The 27909-nt window shown below is 32.0% G+C and overlaps 1 pseudogene; it reads left to right on the plus strand.

The window, feature by feature from the left end:
- LOC127835906 (putative nuclease HARBI1) lies at positions 1-27756 on the plus strand (annotated as a pseudogene).
- The last annotated feature ends 153 nt before the right edge of the window (positions 27757-27909 follow it).

Consider the following 27909-nt stretch of genomic DNA (forward strand, 5'->3'; position numbering starts at 1 on the left):
ATGGATCGGGGAAAACAAACTGTGCTGTATATAGTACTGATCCTAGAATGGTATTTCCGCGTTTTACATGGCGGTGTTGTCGTGAGACGCCTTGGGGACCTTATTATTCGTCTGGATAAACAGGGTAGTGTTCGAGGTGTCAGCGTTGAATTCTCGGAAACCGGACAGAAGCTTAAACCGGTAGAGCGTTATTCCGGATTACAATATGGTACCCTTCGTGGTAACCGTGGTAGCATGCTTCGGTTTATGGCTCCACCGAGCTCGAACATGGCAAGTTGGGGCAAAAAAGTGAGAGAATTCACGGTGTTCTCGCCTGTTTGTCCACATCCGAGTAATACAAAATTTGGAAATACATATACTAGTGTTTGGCGTACCGATATTACTGAAGTACAAAAGGAGGATTGTTTATACCTTAACTTGTGGTCTCCAATCCCAGGTATGCACTTGTTTTAGGTTAATGTACCATATACATTAATTGAAAAACATGCTCTAGTTAACAATCATAACTATATATGTGCAATATTTGCAATGTTAAAAACACATTGTCGCACATGATAGACATACTTTTTAACAACACATAGGTGCGAAATGTATTTGTTTGTTGGCTCAATAAGATTGAATCAATTGTTAAAATATAACACGCAAATACTGAATACATTTCATTCATGTGCTGTCATTGTATAGTTGGAACATACAGATAATTGCGTCGACCTTAGCTGATGCATTAATAAAGCAAATATACATATATTACAAGTATTTTATTTCGCTAAATAAGACTGAAACTAGTGTTAAAGTAAGAGCACGTTAATACTAAATACATTTCATGTATGTGGTCACATTGTGTGATTGGAACCTGCAGATAATTTCGTCAACCTTAGAAAATGCATTAATGAAGCTATTATAGATCCAGTATAATTATTGTATACAATGGACTATGTAAAAGCTTATACATGACCCGAATATCTCAATAAAATTAATGCAGATACCACAATGCTCTTTGGTTTGGTATTTTAATCAAATAAACGCTTATCCCGTGGGTTCTGAAGCTTGAGGGAGGCATTATGAGATAATGATTTATGTAAGTTGCAGAACATTTTCCACATTACATGTTCCAATATGAAGTAGAATTGACAGGAACGGTAGCATATATTTGCTCTGTAATCACGAAGTATTCAACACTGTTTATGAAACATATATTTTCAAAATATATGATCGCTCCGTGCGCCAGTCTTTTTGTAAATGTATATGCTTTTTGAGAATGGACTTGATGTAAAATGTCGGCCTAAATCTGATAAAAGTACACATTTAAACTATAGTATCATTTTCAAAAGCGTCCGTAAATATACAACTGATTATTTAAGTATCACACAGTAAAAACAGAATTTTATTTACGTTTTAATTAACATATAAGGCCGTTAATAAACAATATGAACAATTCCGGCAAAGCAAACCAACACTTCTTTTTAATAACGAAGACTAGAATTGATCCGTCATTCAGTTGCTGGTACTAACAAAGGCTTTATAGGTTTGAACAGCTCTTCTAGCATATTTCCTTTTACATTCAGATGATGCATACGTTTACATAAAATATATATTATTACACGAAAATCGCAGATTTAAATTCAATAAAACTTGCTAAATGGCCCCTGTGTTTTGAAATACATTTTCCCATATGAATGTCTGAAAAACAAATTGAGGGTCAGAAGTTGAACTGTAATATTGTGATATCGTCACGGGATATTCACATTTAATACATAGTAACAAAATCAATAGACACGTGTTTTGTGAATGTCATTAAATATATGTCACCATTACATATCTAGCGTTAAAAGTTTAGCTTTTGCTTTACGGAACACTTATGTTTTTGGTTAACTTTATTTTACGACATATTTCACGGAATATTCGTTGATTTTTTTGATTTTTTTCTTGTGTTAATGTTATGTTTCTGACGTTATATACACATACTAACATATTTTCTGACAACAATGTACATATTGTTATATAATCCGTTGTCCTTGTGATATGGCGTTAATATGTGATAACAATCAACAGATTATATCGAATGGAATACACGGCACAAACAAATGCGTACATAAACGTTCTGAAATGTGTTGCTATTTTGGAAACGCCGGGCTATTGGAGGTATGAACATGGCTATTCGACTTTTAACAAAATATCATATGCAAGCAAAACATGTCACACAACAACCCGGCTTAATTGTGCCATTCGGGTATTTTAATGTATTAATCACCAGCAATAGATGAATGTTTGCGTTTTTCTTGTAATTGCAACATACATACGCGGAAATCATTTTAATTTGTACCTTTATTCGCAGAAATGAGTGTTATTCAATATATTTCATTTCTCTAAATTTTTTAGGAGATGAATTTTTATTGTAAGACACCGGCATGCTTATTTAATAAAGCGTATAAATACCCGTAACGTTTGTATGGGTTTAATTTCACATCATGATTGTATTTATACACCAAAGCATCGTCTTTGTATTGAAATAGGTTAGCATTGTTCATTACGTCTGTACTAAATGATGAATATTGAAAACACATCACATTTTATATTATATATTCTATTATTTATACAAGATAAGATTGATATAGAAAAAAGGCTTATTTTATTCCCTTTGTATGCATATTTTTCGTCTTTATTTCGTCCTTAAATTTATAATAATGCTATGTACGTTTACTATAAACATGTTATTACGACAACAGCACAGTCTGGACTGCTTGTACAGTAATTTGATAACAATACAAAAACGCCATATGAGTCCTGTTGATAAATATGCAAGCAATATTTTGATATTACAATGTGTATGACATGCACTTGTTATCTCAGGCAATTTGTATTTATTGTTAACCGTGTGCTGGATAATAACTATAATAACGTGTCTTTATATCATATATGTTATTTGTTTTTATAACATATACAATGTTTTTACAGTCAGACTATAAATAAGTCAATTATACATGTGACATGAGCATGTGCACTAAACTAGTTGTTAAAATACATACCATGTAGATCTAATTTACTTTTTTTTAAGTACACTATGATCATAATTTACACGCAATATAGTTATTATAGCAACAATCCCGACACTGCACAGGTAAATTATCTTTAAACATGAGAGTGTCAATTACGTGCATGTGCATATATGATACCCAAGTTCATATTAAAACTTGAATTCACTTATTAAACGGGGGACGCAGAGAAAGCTGAACTGCACCAATGTACTTATGTAATTATTGAACTAGTAAAATCTTGCTCGGAAATAACACACACCATACAAACAGTTTAAATGCAGACTATGCACAACCCTTTTCATTATGTTGAGCATTGTTTTCCGCGAAATCAAGTAATACCCAATGAATATAAAACAAATAATGCAATATTTTGCTACTAACATTAACACATTTAATACAGCCCTAGCAATCAGTTATGTTCAGTCATTGTTGCTTTTCTGAGTACCAAACTTATCTCCGTAAAGCAACTGTCATTTGTATGTAGCTTAGAATAGCATCATACTTATTCTACCTATGCAAATATATTTTAAATTTATTGCAACGCGTAACTGAAGCTTAGAAATGATTTGTTAAAATCATTTGCATATTTTTGTAGAACATATTAAGGATATATGTTGAATGCACACGTTCGATTCCAAATCACTAAAAAACGAAAGATTCAAAGCAAGATGATTGTCTAAAACAAGTTCTAACCTTGCATATCTTACAATGTTAGACGCTCTTAGGTGTCATTACTGACAGAAATCATAATTGCATCTGTCATTGTGCGAGAAAAAAAATCTTCAGCTGTATAAATAATACGCCTTTGCTCCACTATCGACTTACGTAGATCTATATAATATTGTTCTAGTGTTGTTACTGAATAAAATAGTGTCAAACACAGAAAGAAAATAACGAGTATCAGCATAATGTTATAAACAGACCATTACAAATTACATAGATACATACAAATACATATAAAAATACGTGAATACATAATACATAAATACAAAAACACATAAATACATAAACACATAAATACATAAATACATAAATACATACATACATAAATACATAAATACATAAATACATAAATACATAAATACATAAATACATAAATACATACATACATAAATACATAAATACACAAATACATAGATATATAGATACATAAATACATAAATACACAAATACACAAATACATAAATACATAAATACATACATACATAAATACATAAATACATAAATACATAAATACATAAATACATAAATACATAAATACATAAATACACAAATACATAAATACATAAATGCATAAATTATTAAATTCGTAAATTCGTAAATACGTTAATACCTAAATACATACATACTTTAATACGTAAATACTCAAGTACATAAATACGTAAATACATAAACACATTAACAAATAAATACATAAATACATAAACACATAAATACATAAATACATAAATACATAAATACATAAATACATAATTACGTAAATACGTAAAAACGTAAAAAGGTAAATACGTAAATACGTTTATACGTTAAAACATAAATACGTAAATACGTAAATGCGTAAATACGTAAATACGTAAATACGTACTTACGTAAATACTAAAATACATAAATACATAAATACATAAATACTTAAATACATATATACATAAATACATAAATACATAAAAACCTAAATACATAAATACGTAAATACATGAATAAATAAATACATAAATACCTAAATCAATAAGTACGTCAATAGGTAGAAACATAAAAACATAAATACGCAAATACATAGAAAAACATAAATACATAAATCCATAAAAATGTAGATACATGAGTACATAAATAACTAAATACAAAAAATAAAACAAAAACAAAAAACATACATAGACACATATATACATAAACTCATACAGGCATAAATACATAAATGCATATATACATAAATATATAGATTCATAAATACATAAATACATAAACACAAACATACATAAATACACGTACATCAATACATAAATACATGCATACATAAATGCATACATACATACATACATTGATACATGCATAAATACATAAATACAAATATACATACATACATGCATACATGCATACATACATATATACATACAACACTATATAAATACATAGATTCATAAATACATACAAACAAAACTGCATACATACATAAATTCATGCACTCTATATAAATAAATACACACATATGTACATAAATAAATTTATACATACATACATTTATACATACACTAATAAATACATACAAACAATAGAAACATAAACGATATATAAATAGAACACACGAATAATATTATCATTATTTATTAATGCCCATTCATTTAATCGTTTATGTAATTGTATATTGTAAAATCCTATTAAAAACACTAGGCGAAAGTATCTTGTGTGCTAGAAATTATCTGACGAGTTAAGTAATGATTTTCATTGCGAGATTTCCTGAGCCACGTAGGTCTTTTGAAGACAAGACAAGATGACTTTGATAACACAAACTAGCCTCATATCTTTTAATCATACAATACTGTTCTTTTTGAGTAAGCTAAACATATGGGTACTATTAACATCTTACATACATTTTGCAAAACATATACAATTTCTATAGATGCGTAGAACTATGACAAGTTATTTAATTGTCCATTTCGTCACTCGAAAACTTTCTAAAAAATAGCATTCAACAGAAATATAACAACACCAAATATCGTTCAATGCCTTAAATAGTTTAATAATAATTATATAAATACGTCATGTTCTACTGCGCCTATTAAAATGCCCAGAACAATGCTGTATTGAACTGATTGATGCAATACCGTGATTTAGTCAGCAGTCATGCGCGTGTAGTTCGGCGATTTATGTTTTTTAGTTAAAACAAATATATACACGCTGTATTGGATTGTCACTTTAGTATAATATAGCTATATATCGTTCCATGTACATTTATTTGATCCGTATACCTTAAATACATACATTCAAATTAAATAAATAAATGATTATTGCACAACTTACTTTTAATGTTCCTACTAAAGGTCGCTGTGGTGTAATGGATATGGTGTCCGCCTAGCGATCGGGAGGTCACGGGTTCGATCCCCGCAGTGGGAGCGTCCTTTTGATCTCCCATATAGACACCAAGAACAAGGCCCAGGAAACGGACTCGAGAGCATTTCAAATAAGTAGGAATTACTTTCTATGCAATCGAGCTAAAATAAATAGGTTTAAACTAAACTACTAAAGTTCGAAAACACTTTACTTGAAAAATGTACGTCGTACAAATGACGAATAGACCGGTGTCGGATAAGCCTTAGCTTTCATAAAAAAGTATCGTTGGTGTGTTAGTAGAGTGCAATTTATTACTTAACTATTGCTGAAATACCAGAGAAACGCAAGAAAACATTTGTTAACCTCAACTTTGATGTTGTTCCAATGTTCGTTCGCTGACATGTTCAATTATCTGTCGATGTGTATCTCTCTTCCAAACATTTTCTCGTGTAGTGATTTACAAGTGCCCCTGTCAGTAATTGCAGAAACACTTCAGTAAATACAAACTAAATTAATCTTACTCGGATACAAAGGGAATGCAAACCCGACGACGTACGCATGTGTGTTTTAGTCAATAGCAAAATGTCGTGATTTGTTAATCCTGCATGCTTTAATAATTATATGAGGAATGCATTAATGGGGTATTGCACCAAATACTACTACTTTCACTACTACTATTACTTCTACTACTACTACTACTACTACTGCTACTACTACTACTCCTACTTATAATAATACCTATTTCACTTATATTACATCTTTTATTAAAACCCATACATTCTAAATATATAATCAGCGACACAGACCATGTACAGATATGCATGATTTAACGCATGCACATAATATAGTCTCACACATGTTTACAGTTAAATAAAGCATTTTTACGATGTGCGTGTTTTAGTTATATGTGTGTAATTATAATGCATATGTTCGATAGTATAATCGTGTGTAGTTTTACGAAATGATTTTACTGATAACCTGTAATACATTTATTGTTATTTTTATATTTTCAGGTAAGTTCAACATGACGTTTGTATAAATATGTGTTGTGTGAATACCAGTTAGTTTGCCAAATACATCGACTGCGAATCGAAAAAGGTATGTGCTAAAGCAAATCATATGAGATGTAATCTTTGTTCAAAGGCGTATACTACAACAAAATAAATACGTTTAACTGCCAGTAAAATGTGTGTGTGTGGTTACACAATACCTGAATAATATATATCGATATTTAAAAGTTATTACTGAATATGTTTCTTTATGAATGTACATTTACACATGTGCTCGTATATAATATAAAACAAATGCTTAATGCTGACCGTGTTAGTTCCAATTTGCATAACATCATAGTTTCAAGACGATTATTGCAGACATGTTTTACTTTTTTCCAAAACATTATTCTGAACCTTTTTGTATCGTCATAAATAAAGATCTGAGTATATCATCCGTGAAATTTGGAGTTATTACCTCTGTTTCAATTCATTTGTCCAACATTTATCGATAAGAAAACGTAAAATAAAAAATTGTTTCGCGACAGCTAAGAACCACATGTAAGCAAATCAGATTATGCAATATATTACACTCATATAAAAACAAATGCATGGCCCTTTATTTACTGCAATTTACACACTATTAAGGAAATTATTTCATGAAATACGCGGAATATTTAGGTTTTTCCGCTTTATTGTAGATGTCGATTGTACCATTGGGGCTAACACAATTATGAACATATATATATATATATATATATATATATATATATATATATATATATATATATATATATATATATATATATATTTCAGGAAAAAAACATCATACAACCAAATCGTTTTATTTTGATTTTTTTTTCGAATTTAGACATTGACATAATGATTGTTCATAAAACACGCTACTTTATGTTCGTTATCCATTGTTCTTTCTGTAATATTTATCAAAATTGAGCACTTATTACATTTTGTTTCGCAAGTGTGATGTCCGCTTACACGTTATGAGTGCTTATCGTTACTTAATCAATTATGAAAATTCAATCCATAATACATAACACAACACTATTTATAGCACAACGTTGAATGTAATTACTCAGGTTTTAAACAATCCAACAAGAATCATCAATTTAATCTCAAAATAAGTTAAATACATTCAACGTTGTCAGCAAAACGCTCAATGATTGTTACATATTACGCACACTTGCTCTTGCTGTATTGTTAACCTTAACACATTCGTTATATAAGCTATTATTCGTTGTACATTAATCAAATGTTTGACTTCATTTAACTGCAAGTTCAACGTGTGAGACATCTCATGATCCCATCACAATTTTAAATGTTCATTATTACACGTATTGACCTGTGACACATATCCTATGACACATATTATCGAATTTTAATTGTTAGCAGATACTTCACTGTACGCCGTATTAAAATATTATTTTATATAACGAACGTATACGTTTGAACAACACATTTGAAGAGCAAAGCCTTAGTGCACTACAACTGACATTAATGAATTGGATTATCATTTGAACGATATAAGTACATTTAAACGTTTAAAAGCCGCGAATTCATAATTTGTAACCATAAACGCGTTTCTACTATGACGTTATGTAGACAACTGAACTAACTTAATATGAACTAAATAACTACGAATTCAAAACTAGTTTTTCGCACACAAGGGAATATACTTGATATAAGTTTCTTTTCACGATGAATATTCATACATTTTCAAGGACATGTTTTCGTTATTGCTTAAATGTCGTTAAAAAGCACTTACATTTATACGTGTTTCCATTTTGGTACGCATACATTTTTACGTTCGAAGCCCATCATGTTTGATGTTCAAATCAGTCGTTCGCTTCTTTATGTACTATGGGTGTAAACTAATTTGGAACGAGGTGTTTTGCTACTGTTTAATTATGAATGTTGAATGAACATACCATTAGTATTTTCCGTTACAACTAATGTACAGTCATACTATTTATCTCAATTAATTACTGACTGTTATATGGTATGATGTATTATATTGCGATATGTGGATCATTTTTGCGTGGAAATACATCGGTATATTTGGCAACAGGTTCAGGTTGTATTGTATATCGGACTCAAGTGAACACCATTTATGTCAATATTTCATTGAAAGTATTTAACCTGCAAGATAGTGCAATGACCGCTAAGCAACAGGATGTTCAAATCGATTCGAACGTGCGCTTAATGCATTTTGGTGGCAAGAGGCTACATGTTCTTTTAAGCACACTACTATCTAATTGACATGAGGCGATACAATGATAAGTGTAGGTTGGGATATTTAAGATACATTACGTCATGCTAGCGCACCAAGTGAATCAGATATGATCATGCAAACACATATGTTTATCTTTTATAAGTCGGAATTGAACATTGTTTCACTACTCACGCGTGCGTTATAACCTAATTTAAAACCTCAATAAGACGTTTAACACTTGAATTGATTGGAAAAAATGTGTGCATGCAGTGTACAGTTCATCAAACAATTGTTGTCCTTGTTTATAAACAACTCTTCCTGTTATCGTTTGATAAAAAGCGTACTTACGTTTGATTAAGTTCACAATACTGAAACAAACATATGGCGGATTAGATATTTAGATATCACGCATGCGATTACATTCGTCTTATTTCCGAAGTATGAAACTGAAAGTGGTTATTAAGAAAAGCGTGATATTGTTATCGTGCTATCGAATGATAAACCGAGGCTTAAATGTTGAATTTACATTTTAGTAGCTTTGTTTGTTGACCAAAACCTACGCAAATATATGGCATCGCTTTGGAACAATACATATTGCTGCAATTCATTTATAACATTTGCATACAGTAAACATGACGTCACTTAAAATATTATCAGTTGTTTAATATGAGTATTTGAAGGGATAACAATACAAGTCTGCAAAATTAAGATTCGTAATTTTGAACGACATTTACAACTTTAAACTCTCTTATGTATCCATGAGTTCATAATCAAAAGGTTTCTTATGTTGCAACCATCATATATCGCATTGACATTACAATCAAATTGCTGACCCACATATTTACGGGCTTCATATAACAATACATAATCCTTACACGTTCTACTCCATTAATACAATACCAAATTAATAAAATAATACTTAATTGATCAATTGTAAAATGATACCGTTGCACTTGGTATTTAATTAAAATACCCATAACATTCGTTTTTGAATTGTGTTTGAGCTTATCAAAATATAACCAAAATACACTTGTAACAACGACAATATGCATTATTTCTCTTTAAGTTACGAATAAATATCCAAATTGATGCTGGTGTCATTTTCAATTGACATTGCACAGTACCTATTTGTTTTGCATACCAACAAGCAACTTAATAAGCTAACTTTTTATGGACTATGGCAACACATAATCAACGACACATGTGTGTAATTAAATCCCAACTAGTTCAAACATTACGCATTTGTTTACATACGATAATACTTGAGGCAAAAAATAACGGTTGTCATTTTAGTGTAGGTTCGTTTCCTACGTATAAGTTAAGTTAGTTTAAGTTCAAATATTACGACAGAAATATGTGAAACTAGACATACAAACAATAATTGCTAGCAACCTAGTTGAGAGAGTAATACATTTCAATGGTGTTAATTTATAACATGTGTTTATCGTTCAACGTATCAGCTTAATTTAACGTATATCATGCGCCACTTATGGTAATGTAATTAATTACACGTACCCATAACATACGTACTTTAACAGACATGATGAAATAAGGCCATAGATAGAAACGTTATAGTGTTAAGTTGGGTTTAAATAAATTAGGTATGAGATTATATGCATAATGTTAATTTCATCAACTCCAACATCGTTTGTTGTTTAACAAATATTACTGAATATCACTAAATCAACATTTCATCCATGCAGCAGAAATACCTAATTGTTTATTTCAGGAAAATCATATAATAAGTAATACGCAATGATTTTTGTCTTACACAGTAAACTTAATATGTTATGCATTCATTAATTCAAAGAAACTCAAACAGTAATATATTAAATACTGACACAGGCTTTACTACTTTTAAAGTTCATATCAACCGATGCGAATGGGCAGTTTATGTAACGCATGGTAGATGTGCCCTGTTTTTTTTGTAAAATTCATATGAATATTAAATGAAATGAAAATCACAGCTTTTAAGTGATTCATCATGTTCACACTTCATAAACTGATCATTTAAATATGGACATATTTGAAGTCGAGAAAATGTATTAGGACAGTTATTCTGAAAACATATGCTAGTATTTGTATTTCAGTTCAATGGCATTTTGCCCGAACAATATCTTACACAACATTCTACTTATCAAATCAAGAAAATGGATTAAGATGATTACACATGTACACTGTACAGCATATGTAAAATATCCGGTTGTAAACAGTGTGTTGCTTATTTATTAAAACTATTACACAGTGTGATCCATTTATAATACAAATATACATGCACGTACATATTGTTTACTATAAATACATATACATTATGAGCTTGTATTCAGAATTGTAATGTAATGTATTTTACAATCGTTATCATCGTTTTGTCCAGCAAAATAACCCGTTTTATCACATTTCACGTACTAAACATAACATATTCGGACAATATACAACGTTTGGTAATACGCAAAGAAGTGAATTAAGAAGCGAAAAGTATTCAAACCGTTCTATCGCCTCAAGCGACGACTGTGAATCATGCGACGGCTGAGATAATGTATACATTTCGTCGGAAAGTCGAGTGTGTTTCCATATTCTTTATTTTGACTTATTTGATTTAGCAGGTTTGAATGTGTTCTGTGAGAACCTAAGTAAGAAGGACTTGTGAATGTAATCCCTACATTCCTAGTTGCTATCTTTTCAAGAAATCCATTAGAATGTGGTCAAATATCAAAAACAATTCATAGGCACGACTATTTTTCGCTTCAAATCGGGTCCTAAGCCAAGCGCTGGTTATGTCGTCCTTTGAAATAAAACTACTTCAATGCCGTTAGTGTGTATATTAAATAATGTTTTCACTTGTCTCATTTCTACTACCTAAGTCGATTAATGAATACTAGTTCTATCGATAGGTTGTTAGTGTAGATGCAAACAAAACAACAACAGATTCGCTTTTGTAATTTAACTTGCGCCTATGCACATTACTAGCGTTTATGTTCAGTAAGGTACACATTATTTACGATTGTGTTGAGCAAGTAATTTTAACTGTTTGTGCTGTAATTTATACGCGATAGTTGTTTTGTGCTATATTAATATTGTATTATTTGGATGTATTTCATTTTTTGTAACTTCCAATATTTTGCGTTTGTCAATTTGATACGGTTATCAACTACGATCTTTAATATATTTTATTTAACTCTGATTTTGTAAAGGTTATTCTTCATAAGAAAAATAAACATAACAAACAATTTACATAACATAACAAACAAGACAGAGCTTTTTATTATGCTTTTTACGTAATTATGTACATTAAGCTAGTAAGCATTACTAAAGTCGACCTTTGGTAGATGAACCCAATACAATCACAAGCCTCTCACTTCATCTCGACATTAGTCTTCAGACGGGAATGATAATTCTCAATTGTCATAGACGACTGCGAGTGGCATTTTAAGTGTCTCGATTGTTCTACTAAGTATAAAATTCACCAATTACTTAAGAAGCTCATTTGTTAATCAAAACCGCCCATGTATAGTGTAGAGCTTACCATATTACGCTCAATTTATTTGCAAAGTTATTAAAAGTTTCATAATGTATACACATGTCATTAGAAGGAACACATATGAATCAGTACTGTTAAGAGACTGTTGAAGTGCATACATTCATTAACAAAGATAATATTGCGTTGGTTTATTGTCGAAAGTCATGCATGTATATCAGTTATATGCTTGCCATTTCCGTTAAGCCCAGTTTAATGCAAACACTGTATTGTCGTTATCTTAAACAACAACATGATTGTTTGCAGTATTGATAAACATAATTAACTAACTATTATGGTACCACACCTCAGATGTATTTCATTGTAATGAAACCCATACCCACACAGAGTACGCCGATACTAGCAGATTTACTGGTTAATTTTGAAAAACTTATACGTGTTTATAGGTGTTCATAGAGAATGTACAAACACTTGAGGAAATTTGTAAACAGTAAACTGGTCGTATGTATTGTACAAAAGTATACAATTCTATTTTATTCGATCTTCTAGTGCAACTTATTATGATTGTGTATCATAGTGTTATATTCAGCAACTGTTAATTCGTTCCTATACTTGTAGTTACCGGTAGGTTGGGCAAAGTCGTTTAAGTGTCCACTTAACTGTACGTATCTCTAATACATATAGATTTAGATGTTTATTTATTTCAACTCATATCGACACTTGGCTTAAACGGTTCATTTTTTTTAAAAAAGAAGCTGTGTTCTATGTGCATGCACGTATACGGCAAGAGTTAGACACATTTAATAATTTCAATTAAGCGTTTGCAACATCATGTAAATTGAGTCCTGATTTTTTATTTTTCTGTGTATGCATAATCCCCAAAGCGGTTTAAATTTACGTTCATTTTGTGGTTTGATGTGCTGTTATTTACTTTGGCCCCAACAAACATGCAACAGCATTTCAGCTTGTATATAATATTGAGAACGAAACAGTATTGTCGAACAGCTGTTTGGTGTAGTACATTCCCAAGCGGTATTATTAAGTGCCGTTAAAGTGTGATGCTACATGATTGAACTATGTTGGTTTCAGACGAACAATCGTTTAGAAAATTTCACATAGATTGACGTCCATTATAGTGAGACATCATTTTCGCGTTTATATTTTATTTTAGTGTAGCTAAAAGTATTTCCTACTTCATAAAATTAACTATGTATACATAGACGTGGATTGCAGTCCTGTTCATGAATGAAACATGATGTATTCGTTATATTAAGATTAGTGGAATATTATGGTCAAGAGAAGAATTATCAACGAGGTTATGCCAACACCAATTATATGATGGAAAATAATTGTTCCATTCAAACAAGAATGATGCATAATCAATTATATGAGACACCTATGCATGGAATAGTAATCTTCATTTTTAGAGCACATGTCTTACTTTTACAAACGTTCACATGCATTTTTTATTTATGGATACAATACACAGTTTCTCAGTGAATCGATTGTTAAGAAAGCTTTTGAACATGTCATTTTTTACCGGGTGGTATGTAGTTCCTTCATTAGCAATCGTTAAAGTAAGTTTCTATCATATTGTATACGTATTTAGATAAATAATATCGGTATATATGTTTCGATCGAAATGAAATACATGTATATCGATATAACAGGGAACGTTTGGGGTTATCATGTTTCTATACTGAAAGTGATGTCAATGGAATGTGATGTCACATACGAAACGAACTAAATTAAAAAAAAAAAATTATACAAACAAGGAAAATAACATAACAGAAAGATGTTTATCGCCGGAAAAAATGTCATCTATGCGTTTCGTAATGGCACACGATTTGTGTGCGCTTGAAAATCGAATTATCGTATGCAATATAACACTAGCAATAAAGTATTATGGATTGGAAGTTAAGTTACCGATTAATACAATATGCACGCATTTAATCATCAGATTTGAATGTTACAACGTAAGATTGCATTTATAATGCTAATTAAATGAATAAGCCATTCATCAATCAGTCAGAACAGGGTTGATATTACATACACTTTGGGAAATTGTATTAGTACAAGTTAATTTAAGTCTAATACGACGTTTTATTTTTTTGGTTGTGTTTAACTCTATATACATTTTGTAATTCAATATGTTCACCTAAGATAGTGTAAGCAATAGTCGCAAGGGACAGATGTTTGGCGAAATCGTCGGAACAAAGGCATTAAGTCATTAATGTATTTGCATTCAGAAGCTGATTTCGACGCCGGTGATATACTCAACGAGTGTTAAACTTTTTAATTCGTAATCGCTTTTGCTCAAATCAGATCTAATTTAAAACAATATAAATAATCTGCTTTGTACGCATCCATTGCAAATAATGTGTTTGAGAGTTCTGGGTTAGATTGATGTTTAAGTACGCAAATTTCCTTTTCATATTGCAATTGTGAAGATATTTCGAATTATGTTGTTGATAGTGCAGAACAGATTCATTATGTCGAACACATATCTGTAAAGTTACGAACTAAGATATGAGGAAATCAATAAGTTGATATTAAGATATTAAAATTCACTTTATATTATTATGTGTGTATTGATTTGCATAAAATATGTACTGTTTTTTCTCTCAGGTCATGTGGATATTATTCCAAACGACGCTTGAATATACATTACGAAATATGTTCGAATGATACTGAATAAGCAATATGTGTGCGTTAGATTCGAAGTGTACTTAACATAAATTACAAAAAAATTTCCTTGACATTACTCACTATTTTCTTCGAATATGCCTTTTAGAGTGTAAACGTTTGTGCTCTAGATGACATGTTTTACTTATGATATATACGTGTGCTATTAGGAATAATTGTTTTTGAGTGTATGCACATTACATAATGGGTTTAATGTCAACATTGTATTTCCTCAACCGTGTACAAATACATACACATAACAAGTGTATTCGTATAATTTGAAGAGCAAAGACCCGTTAATATCTCAAACGAACCGAAAATATTAAGTATTTACACAACAGTAACCTACGCGAGTATAGCAATCGATGCGTCAGATGTTTGCGGATACTTTAACAGATTCAGTCGTCTTGAGGACATCAGTAGTTATATAATTGCGAAGTAGGGTCAATAACAATCTTGTATATTTAGCCAGAAGTTTATGCTTTGCAGTTTGGTCGATCTGTGCGGAGCAAAACATCAAGTTTGGGATAAATACTACATTGCAACTGTTCGATACATGATAAGGTTTTCATATTAAGGCATAGGCATACTGACTGTTTATTAAACAAGCTAGTACATGTTTGTTATCTCTTGCCCTTGCTTTAATACTTATCAAATTGGAGCCTCTAAAACGTTTGTTTCTAACATGTGACGTCCGGTAAACCAAATGAGTGCTTAACTTAAGTTATCAATTATGAAAATAAAATCAATTTGACATAACACCACACCATTTATTGCACAACTTTGAGTGTAATTACACGGGTTAAGAAAAATCCAACATAAAGCATCAATTTGATCTTTAGATCTAGTTGAATAAATTCAATCTAAGATGTCAGCAAAACGTTCAATGATTGTTTCATATAACGAACACTTGCATTTGCTGTATAATTAACATTAACATTTTCGGAATATAACATATTAGTCGTCGAATATTAACGAAATTTATTTGACTCCATTCAAATGTTATTTCAACGCGTGAGGCATCTCATGATCCTAGCAACATATAACAAAGATTCCCTTTTTAAAATTTGATTATTACACTGATTTTACTACGGTATATATCCTATGACAAAAGTGTTCGAATTGTTATGCATAGCGGGTACTTCACTGGAAGCTGTATTAAAATATTATTTACGTATTAGTATTAGTATTACGTAGTAACGTATCAGTTTTGATAGCATGTACATTAGCAGAACAAAACTCAATGAAACAAGTTTTCAAGTGCTGTAGCTGTAACTGTTGGTTAACTAAATAAACGAGGTCATCTTAGTATGCTCAACATATAAAGTATGCTTAACGTTTATATCAACTAAATATTATGAATATTTGATATACAGCACACGTGAACAACATTTAAAGGGCTAAGCCTTAGTTCACTTCAACTGACAATAATGGCATGTGTTAACTTTTGAACGGTATCAGTACATTTAAGCATGTACAATTCGAACTTATAATGTGTAACCATATTCGCCTTGTTACTTTCTCTTTATGTAGACAACTGAAATAACTAAATCTGAGTGAATTGATCACGACTTCAAAACTAGTTTTGCGAAAATAAGGGCATAATTATACTCGTTATAAGTTTGATTTTCAGATGAATCTGCATACATGTTCAAGGGCAGGGTTTCGTTATTGCTTAACTGTCGTTAAAAGCACTTAACTTGACACGTGTTTCCATTTTGGTACGCATACATTGTTACGTTCGTAGCTAATCATTTTTGATGTTCAAATAAGTCTTTCAGGTCTTTTAAATCGACATAAGGTGATACAATGATAGGTGTAAAGTAGACATATTAAATATATCTTACGTAATGCTAGCGCACCAAGTGATCCAGATATGCTTATTCGAACACATATTTTTATCTTGTATCAGTCGGTATTACAATTTGTATCACGACTCACTCGTGCGTAAGTACTTAATTTAAAATAGCAATGAGGCATTTTGCACTTTCTTTCATTTCAAAACGATGTACATGCAGGGTACAGTTCACTAAATATATTTTGGTCAAAGGTTATAAACAACACTTCCTGTTATCGTTTGAAGCGTACATGCTTTTGATTAAGTTCACAATACGGAAAACAACATATGGCGGATTAGATATGTTATTGCATCTCACATGCGATAGAAAAAACATATGTTTGTTCATTACATACGTCAGATTTCTTAAGAATGAATCTTAAAGTGATAATAAAGAAGTGGGTGATATTGTTATTGTGTTATCGAACGATACAACCAAGCTTACGTTCAATTTACATTTGAGAAGCCTTGTTTGTTGACCAAACCCTACGCAAAAATCTGTCATCGCTTTGAAAAATACATATTGATGCAAGTTGTTTATACCATGTTCAAACAGTAAAAATGCCATCATTTCAAATATTATCATCCGTATAGTATGCGCATTCGCATGGGGATAGCAATATACGTCTGCAAACTTAAGATTCGCAATATGATAACACAGGCCTGTGCAGTTATTACATTGCACATATAACGCATATTATGTAAGCACATTGAACATCGAGGTTCTTTGAAATCGAATATTGTATCGTTTAATAAAGACGTACTATTATGCGTTGACATGGTACTGTATTTTAGTAATCGTCATGTTCTGTTTACAAAGACATTATTAATTGTAGGCACTGTCGGGACAACATACTAAGTGCGTCATACGATTATTGCACAGTGACCATCAACATCAACGATTGGAAGCAATACAATTGCACAATGGTCGTTTACTAGGTGCGTAAAATCGACAACGACCGATAAACAATAAAAGCAATTGGTAATAAGTTTTTGTCGTGCATCATGTGGAAGTAAGACATTTCGGAAAATACATTATGAATTTTTGATTTTTTTACTGATATTTCACATTACCTATTTGTTTCGTAATTGTATAAGCTTACTTTATATGAACTATGCCAACAATTAATCAGCGACACACGTTTAATCCTAAATAGTTAAATACATGACGTCATAAATACGACAATACTTCGGGAAAACATAGTAGTCATTTAGTGTAGGATCTTTTCCTACGTAAACGTTTAATTAGTTTAATTTCGCAATATTACAACATAAAAACGTTAATTGCTCGCCACCTGGTTGTGAACAATAGAACTTTCGCATTATTCTGACATCATTATGTGGCTGTAATGAAACGTCACACTGTCTTTCTTGCTCCAGATATGCTACGCGTGCATATTATTAAATCTATCATTGGTATGCATATGTCAACTTCGGTTAGGGTTTGTTATAGGTTATTTGAAAAATAATCATTCTAAAAAAAAACAAATAACAATCAGTGGATACATTCGCTGATTCGTTAACACCGGTTTCCGTCCCTATGTTTAATTTCTTTGGGATCTTCATGCAATATAATTGTATATCAATATAGGTTTCATTTATGTTTTTATATAGAGAATACTAGGTTAGCGTTGAATACAGAGAAGTTTATGTTGCGAGGCTTAGAACGCCGGAAGCGCGAGCCTTGGCGAGCGCTTTCGGTGTTCGAGCCGAGCAACATAAACTTCTCTGTATTCAACGCTAATCCTAGTATTCTATTTATCCCATTTGATTTTTTCAACGTGACATTTAACATAAATAGATCTAATAACCTTAACAATAATTTTAATTCAGTCATAAAAGCGCTTAAAATCTAACAAATGTAACCATGCGTAGTGATATACATGTATTTGTTCTGGTACGCAAAATAGTCTTAAAAATATTCACACACAAACTGTAAAACAAGTAAAAATATCACCATATGCCTACATTCAGTTTTACGCAGTATGCAAATTTTAACACATTACGACCGCGAAAAGAAGATTTTACTTTACTATAATTCATTTTATTTTCTAAAGAAAATGATCAAAATCCAATATGGCGGCGATTGCTCCTGACAAAATGCTGTTGATGTCAACATACATGTACACCATCGACGAATTAGTTCTGGCTACCATAACTTTAAATGTCGCTTTTTATGAGTTTTGACTGGCGCGACTTTGTACAGGTCTGTCAATACTTAATAAACTGTACGCTGAAGTTTCTTTAGCTATCGACGACCTTGACAATTTTGCCGAGTAATCAGACAATTGCAGCGACTGACACGTTATTTGACAAAATATAGACTACAGGGCAATGCGTTTTCCGACTTCGGACGACTAATTTAAGGACGCGCAGAACGTGTTTTTTATATAATGTTATGGGTATGTCGTGTGTGATCCGATGCATCAATGGCGCCCATGTTAAAATCAATTCCCCGAGAACAGGGGACGACAAAAGTACAAACAAAAATCAAAACACGTAAGAACTAGTATCTTACCTTTAATTATCCTTTAAAATCCATCTACTAATCCATTTAACTCAATAATTGACGATTTTGCATCTAGGGTCTTTAATAATTATTTTAGCATAGTTAAATAAAGACCCTTATGCCATTCTATCATTTTATTCAAATGAATTTATGAACGCGATTAACTTTCTTCTTCGTCACGCGCTACGTCATGTACTCTACATTACTGCTGTTCAAATGAACCGGAGCAGTTTATCTAATAATAGCCGTTGGTAAACTCGGTTGCATTTGCAGATTTCTGCATACAAACATAATTATGTTTAAACTTGCACAATGTTTTATTTATCTATGGTGAATGCCCTTATTGTACGAGAAAATAATTTAATATATAAATACACAAAGAATGGAAAACATTCCAGTACACAACAGATAAATGAGTAGAAATTACCCGTGTACAACATGGGACGTTCCCAATTCCAATGTGGTGCTATTTTTACCATCTTATACTTTACACAGCTAACGTGAATTAAATAGAAAAGCAAACATAGCAGATTATTCAAGAACTGTGCGATGTGTGTATGGCTTGTTGTACATTCTTAATATGTAAGTTAAATGTCAAAAGTATATGCTTTGGTTATAAACAATGCACATAACACGAAATAAGGAAAATGTGATCAATTGACAACTCAGATATGTCGACATACAGTACATGTAGAAAACATGTGAAATAAGTCGCGTTTATAATAAATCATCAAAAATGTGGAAAATGACGCAAAAAGTATGTCATTTTATGACGCCATCAATCAGCTGATTCATTATACGGATGGTGAAAAATTATGAAATATGACTAGATTTAAAGGTTGAAGGTCGTATAATTTTGAAGCCTAAGTTTTGTTGACTTTGTTTCTTATGAAAAATCATTCAGTTATTATTCATATAAATAAAAAAATAACAAAACAAAAATCGTGTAATTTTATTTCAACATTTCTTTTAGTGAATATGTCATATATATATATTTTTTGCAAAAAATGCACATTTTCTTCTAATGGGTGACCTTAAAATTCGATCAATGAACCAAAAAATATCGACCTAATTTTAGCGCATATCGCATGACGTCATTTAAAAAGTAGTCCGTGCACGCGACAGGTATATTCCACAGTGTTGAATACAAGCAAGTATATTCCACAACGTGTTATACCGTCAATGTCACGGTGAAAATGGGATAAAAGTTTGTATTCATCGTACGCTGGTATAACAATCCGATGTAATGCCTGTATGTTGAATTCATTAGAATAGCCTGTACTGTTAATACACTTCAATTATTCGTGATTTACTAGTAATGACGCGATAAATTACGTTCGCTATGCAATGTTTTACATCACACTTTCCCAGCATGTATGATTGTACTGTTTTGAAAACGTGTGCCATGTATATCAAAGTAAGTGGAGTGCATTGGTCTTATACAACACGAGGTGTAACAGATTAATGCCTTCAAGAAACAGTACTATGTTTTAAGGGAATGACCATTTGCATATGCAAATCACCCGGTGCGTGCGTAATACAAACGTACGTCAAACCACATGCCGATTAAATAAATTGCAATTGAACTATATATTGTTTAACATACAATGAAACATCATGCGTTTCTGATATGTCAGTTGTTAATGCAAAACGGTATATAAGTATATGTGATGGGTATGCGCAAAACGTTTTTAGGTCGTATTTATTATCATGAATAGAATCACAAATTAGTAACTGTTTATGGTGCCGCATTTAAATATTAAATTAAAACTAAAGTTGAATAATATCAGAAAAAGCATGCAAACTAGTTTCAATCTTCAAAATTACATAAAAGTAAAAATTGATTATATTAAAGTGATGTGACCGATAATTTATAAAAGAACAGCGGATGGTTACTCTTGGCAATTTGGTTTTACTGTGGAGTGTTAAGTAAATTAAATACATTTAACTTGCCGACATAATTCGTACATAGTACAATGCTTTACATGGCTTTTCGTTTGCAAATTATGTAAATCTTAAGTCAACAATACACGCAAATTCATTTCTTTAGATGCTACCGCCATTCCTATCAAGAACATTATTTAGCGGCGTGTGTCTTATAACTTATTGAGATAAAATCAAACATGATTTCTTTTGTGGGTAATAATAACATACTTGTTGATGTTATGATGGATACGGTAGTCCTTACTTGCATCAAATTATGTAATATTTCTCAGAAAAAAATGTATATCCTAAACGTCACGCATTCAACAAGCATAATAACTCATTTTAGTTCTAATAAAAACCTTATTAAATTAACGGCGAAACAATTGTTTTGCAAAGCTATCGCATGCTGTGGCCAATGTTTTATTGATGTCGTAAATCAAATTAAGACTTTCTTCATTTTTCGAAAACCGGAATTTCACTTTACGATTACTTCATCATTGTATTGATCATTATAACTCTGAATTAATTCGACGAACGCAAATGGAATTTTGCGAATAACCTATTACATCATTAGGTAGGCTTTGTTATGTTTATATTCCAGAAATTGTATTATAAATAATTGTATAAAACAGAGAAACAACTTCTTTGTTTTTTTTAAATATCTATTCACTCAACGTTTCGGTCAATTTAGACCTTCATCAGGAGTAAACATTTTGTTATAAAATAAAGGAAATGCCATCACAATCACATGACGTAAATTGCAACAACGTTAAAGTGTTACATACTATTTGGCGTTATATAGCACTCGAGTATTACTAGTTTAACCCTGTATTTATTCAAATCATCGGCTGTTTAAAAGTGACAACACAAACTAATTACGCAAGTGAAACTATGTTTCTGTTTTTCTTCGACAACTGAATTTGTTTTAAATGTTTAAAATAATGAATGCCATAATGTCAATATTGCAAGCTGTATTATTGTTATAGCATCATTTGATTTGAGAAAAATACCAGTTGTTACTGAAACGCAAATAGCTAAGTTCTATTCTATTTAAATGATACGACAATATGCCCAAGTATGTAATGGCGTAATTATGCGTTGTATTCATATTCACGATCATCACATGCATTATTATAAATATCTGGATTGTCACAATCCGGAGTAACAGATGATATCCTGAGCGAGATTTAACTATAATTGTATAACTACTGCTGGATATTGTTTAAATATGTGAGACACGCATTAATTTTTGGGCTCGTAGTTCGAATATCATGTTTAACGTTAACAAAACAAAGTACATATTTTGCTTGTTAGTTATAGTCTCACGGGGACGAATTTAAACTGCAAATATCAAAACAATAAAACTCAGATAAACGGAATGAAAAAATAAGTCTTAGATCCTATGTATGTTCTATTGCTCCCTCTGTACGCATACAATGTCGCAATTTTCAATTTCCCTTACCTTCGTAGAGATTTAAAATCATTATAGTGAGCAATCATTTGCGCGTTTATATCTTATTTCAGCTTAACGTACTTCCTAATTCATACGATACACTTTATATAAAACTAAACGGATGTCCCACCATTGCATGTATGAAGCATAATTTATGTATTGTATTAGGAGGAGTGAAAATTCATGTTCAGGAGAACGATGGATTGCCAACACCAATTGTTTGTATGGAAAATAAGTGTCTCATGCAAAAAAATAATGATGCATAATCCATTATATGATACACTTATACATGTAATATTTATCTTCATTTTCGAATATATGCCATACTTTTACAAACGAAAGTAAGTTACTATAAAAGTGCACACGTATTCATATAAATAATATTCGTGTATTTATCTGAATCGCATACTTTAAAGTTAAGTCAATTTGCTGCGAGCGAAATAAGATACATTTATATTGATTTTAAAATGGATATTGTATGTTTATCCTGTTTGTCTACTGACATTATCCTAATGAAATTTGATGCCGCATATACAACGAACTATAATTTACAAAAAAACATGTAAAGGAAAAGATCATAACAGAAAAACCAGGCCCCGTGTTCACAAAGCCAATTGACATCGATTTTCAATGTCAAGTGACATTGATTTTTAATTTTTGTCATCGGTTCTCAAACTTGGTGTTCACAAAGAAAATCGATGGCAAATGACATCCAAAATCGATTTTCAAATTGCAATCAATGACACTGAAATTGAAATTGATATTGGGCATTGTCAAATTGAAAATTGATGACAATCACCATGGTAAGAAAACAATATGGCCGACATTGAAAGACGTCTTCGTCGCGCTCGATACATAAATGAATTGTTTCCAATGGATAGGAGAGTTTTCCGTGATCGAACGAACCCATTGGAAACTTTGTCCCCGATGGAAATTCGTGAACGGTACCGTTTTTTCCCGGAAACTATTCTATTTCTTGTCAACATGCTGAATTTGGAGAGGGCTACTGAACGTTCTTGTCCTCTTCCGCCGCTCATTTCAACTCTAGCGGCATTGCATTTCCTTGCAACTGGCACATACCACATTGTGACGGCAGGGCTGCATGGAATTTCAAGGTCCAGTTTATCTAGAGCGGTCAAGCAATTCACTGACAGCGTGTGTCGACATCTAAATGACTTTGTTTTCTTCCCAAATATCGAAAATGTGCAACGGACGGTGCAAAACAGTTTTATAACATCGCCGGTGCGTATTAGCTCTCAATATAATTTAATCGGACATTTTAATGATTTTTGATTGGTTGTCAAGTAAACAAATAAGGGGAGTTAACTGTTTCTTAGTCGAATCGGTCTCAATTCAAAACGTTGTATTAGTACTGTATGCTAGATTTATACGTCTTGAAATAGCATACGTGTATGATAAGTATACGTGTATGATATGTATAATAAGCATAACTGTTTATTAATGATTGTTATTTTTGGGAACACATATATTGACATGAAAGACAGAAGATTGCACTTGTAACTTGTGAAAAAAAAAGTGCGGAAACTTTGTTTATAGTATACTCAAATAAGTATAAGATGATCTAATACAAATGTCGATGTAGCTACCAATGTTATTGTCTTTAAAGGTTTCCCCCAAGTGGTTGGTGTGGTTGATGGCACACATATCCGTATTCAAGCGCCTAGCGCTAACGAAGACGATTATGTGAACAGAAAGGGATTTCACTCCCTTAATGTACAGGTAAAACAATAAGTGAAATGAAGTCCATGAACATTTCCTCAACTTGTTTTTTTTTAGATTATATATGTTTAAAGGTTGTCTGTACACAGTGAAAATTGCAAAACGAAACTGGTGACAATTGGATGTTCTGTTGTTTACTTGTATTAATGTGATATCAGACAAATGGCATTGTGCAGTGTGGATTTTATTAAGATTTGTGGTTTCTTTTTGCTCTATAGATGATTTGTGATGCCACTTTTCGGTTTGTTGACGAAGTGGCAAAGTGACCTGGGAGCGTTCACGATTCAAGGATCTTTCGTGAAAGCGCCATACGTCAGCGCTTTGAAAGAGGTATAATGAGAATTACATGAAGACTACTCAGTATTGTGATTTTATTCATCCATTGCACAAATTTATTTAAGCACATAATTATTACCAGTACATCAAAATTAACAAGCACAATTTTATTTTATTGAAGCGTTTCCATCTTTTCAAGTAGGTTTGATCATCAGCCATATATATAAATTATCTATCTATCCATCCATCCACCCATCGATCCATCCATCTATCCATCCATCTATCTGTTAAGTCTGGTTTTATTTTATATAACAGCTTTTAAAACGATCACATGTATTATTATCACATCACATTTGACAAATGAAAGCAACTTAAAAGATCACTTTTTTACGCAATGACACAATTGAATTAGCGTCTCATCAGCCCAATAAATAATTCATACTAACAACAAAAATTGAACTTTATTGAAATCACATCATTCCAAATGATCACATTAACTAATATCACAATTATTTAAATGTTACATAAACAACAACATATTACATCAATAACGTTATAACTATGTCATAAACTTGCATGCATTAAACAATACACTGCTTGATATCGTTGTTTGACATTACAGTGCTGCAAAATGATCATTCTTTTTTATTATAACAGGTGAAATCGACGGTCTTCTGCTTGGTGACTCTGGCTATGGATGCAAGAGGTATCTTATGACACCATATCAAAACACCGACAGTCCTTGTAAGGTATAGTTATTAAATGGATCTTTAAAACAATGTAACATATATTCAGAATTAAATTTTTTTAACCTTAGATTAAACAAAACAAGGGCTGTTTGTAAAACATGCATGCCCCCCATAGGCTGTCCGTTGTAGTGGCAGCCATTGTGTGAATACGTTTTTTGTCACTGTGACCTTGACCTTTGACCTAGTGACCTGAAAATCAATAGGGGTCATCTGCGAGTCACGATCAATATACCTATGAAGTGTCATGATCCTAGGCAAAAGCGTTCTTGAGTTATCATCCGAATATCATTTTACTATTTCGGGTCACCATGACCTTGACCTTTGATCTTGTGACATCAAAATCAATAGGGGTCATTTGCAAGTCATGATCAATCTACCTATGAAGTTTCATGATCCTAGGCGTATGCGTTCTAGAGTTATCATCCGGAAACCATTTTACTAATTCAGGTCACCGTGACCTTGACCTTTGACCTAGTGAAATCTAAATGATCAATCTACCCATGAAGTTTCATGATCCTAGGCGTATGCGTTCTTGAGTTATCATCCGGAAACTATTCTACTATTTCTGGTCACCGTGACCTTGACCTTTGACCTAGTGACCTCAAAATCAATAGGGGTCATCTGCGAGTCATGATCAATGTACCTATGAAGTTTCATGATCCTAGGCCCAAGTGTTCTTGAGTTATCGTCTTACAACCACCTGGTGGACGGACCGACAGACCGACAGACAGACCGACCGACAGACCGACATGAGCAAAGCAATATACCCCCTCTTCTTCGAAGGGGGGCATAATAAATAAACAAGAGCTGTGTTTGTGAAACACAATGCCCCCAACTGCGCTTTGAGCCGCATGGCAGCTATTTAAAAAAACAATCACCTGTGACCTTGAAGGATGACCTTGACCTTTCACCACTCAAAATGTGCAGCTCCATGAGATACACATGCATGCCAAATATCAAGTTGCTGTCTTCAATATTGCAAAAGTTATGACCAAAAAATATGCAGAACATTTCAAACAATAATAGATATGAATCTATATCTCATCTAGTACAAATATGACCTGACCATATTGGCTTAGAGCGGTCACATGCCCATGGAGTATTTTCAATACATCCCGAGTAATTTCCATACTACATGTACGTAAGTAATGGAAAGTCGATTAAGATAATCCATACACCGTTGGTAACTGAATGTGTATGGGATATATACCCTCAGTAATTTCATACCATACCAGAGCAAAGCTCGAGTATGGTATTAAATTACAGAGAGTATATATCCCATAAACTGTCAGTTACTTACGGTGTAACTAATAACCCTATTAATTTCTTTTACCAGTATTTTAAATCTAAAATCATGGAAAATACACACAATGCCAAATTTCATAGCATAAGTATATAGATACTAATCATCATGAAAAGGTTTAATATTTACTTACAGGCATAAAGCAATGTCACCTAACTAGCATGAGTTCTTAACATTAAGTGGAATGCTTGCAATATTATTAGTATGTTGTTTCATTTACAGGAACGGTTTAACATATCCTTATGTCGAACAAGAGTGGTGATCGAGCAAGCTTTTGGCGTTCTCAAGCGTAGGTTTCCATGTCTACATTATGGACTTAGAGTAAAACCTGACAGAGCAGCCAAAATAACAGTCGCGTGTGTCATTCTTCATAACATTGGATTAGAGAGGCAAGACATGTTTTCACGAACATGTGATGATGACACGGATCAGCCACATGTTGTATATGGAGGAGATGGGTCTGGAACCAGTTACACAGACCACATCGCAGAATCTTTCTTTTAAGAACATATAGTTATATAATAACAAGGACTGTATGCAAAACATGCATGCCCCCCATATGGCCTGTCAGTTGTAGTGGTAGCCATTGTGTGCATACGTTTATTGTCACTGTGATCTTGACCTTTAACCTGAAAATCAATAGGGGTCATCTGCCAG

This window comes from Dreissena polymorpha, chromosome 6, assembly GCF_020536995.1.
Source record: "Dreissena polymorpha isolate Duluth1 chromosome 6, UMN_Dpol_1.0, whole genome shotgun sequence".
NCBI lineage: Eukaryota > Metazoa > Mollusca > Bivalvia > Myida > Dreissenidae > Dreissena > Dreissena polymorpha.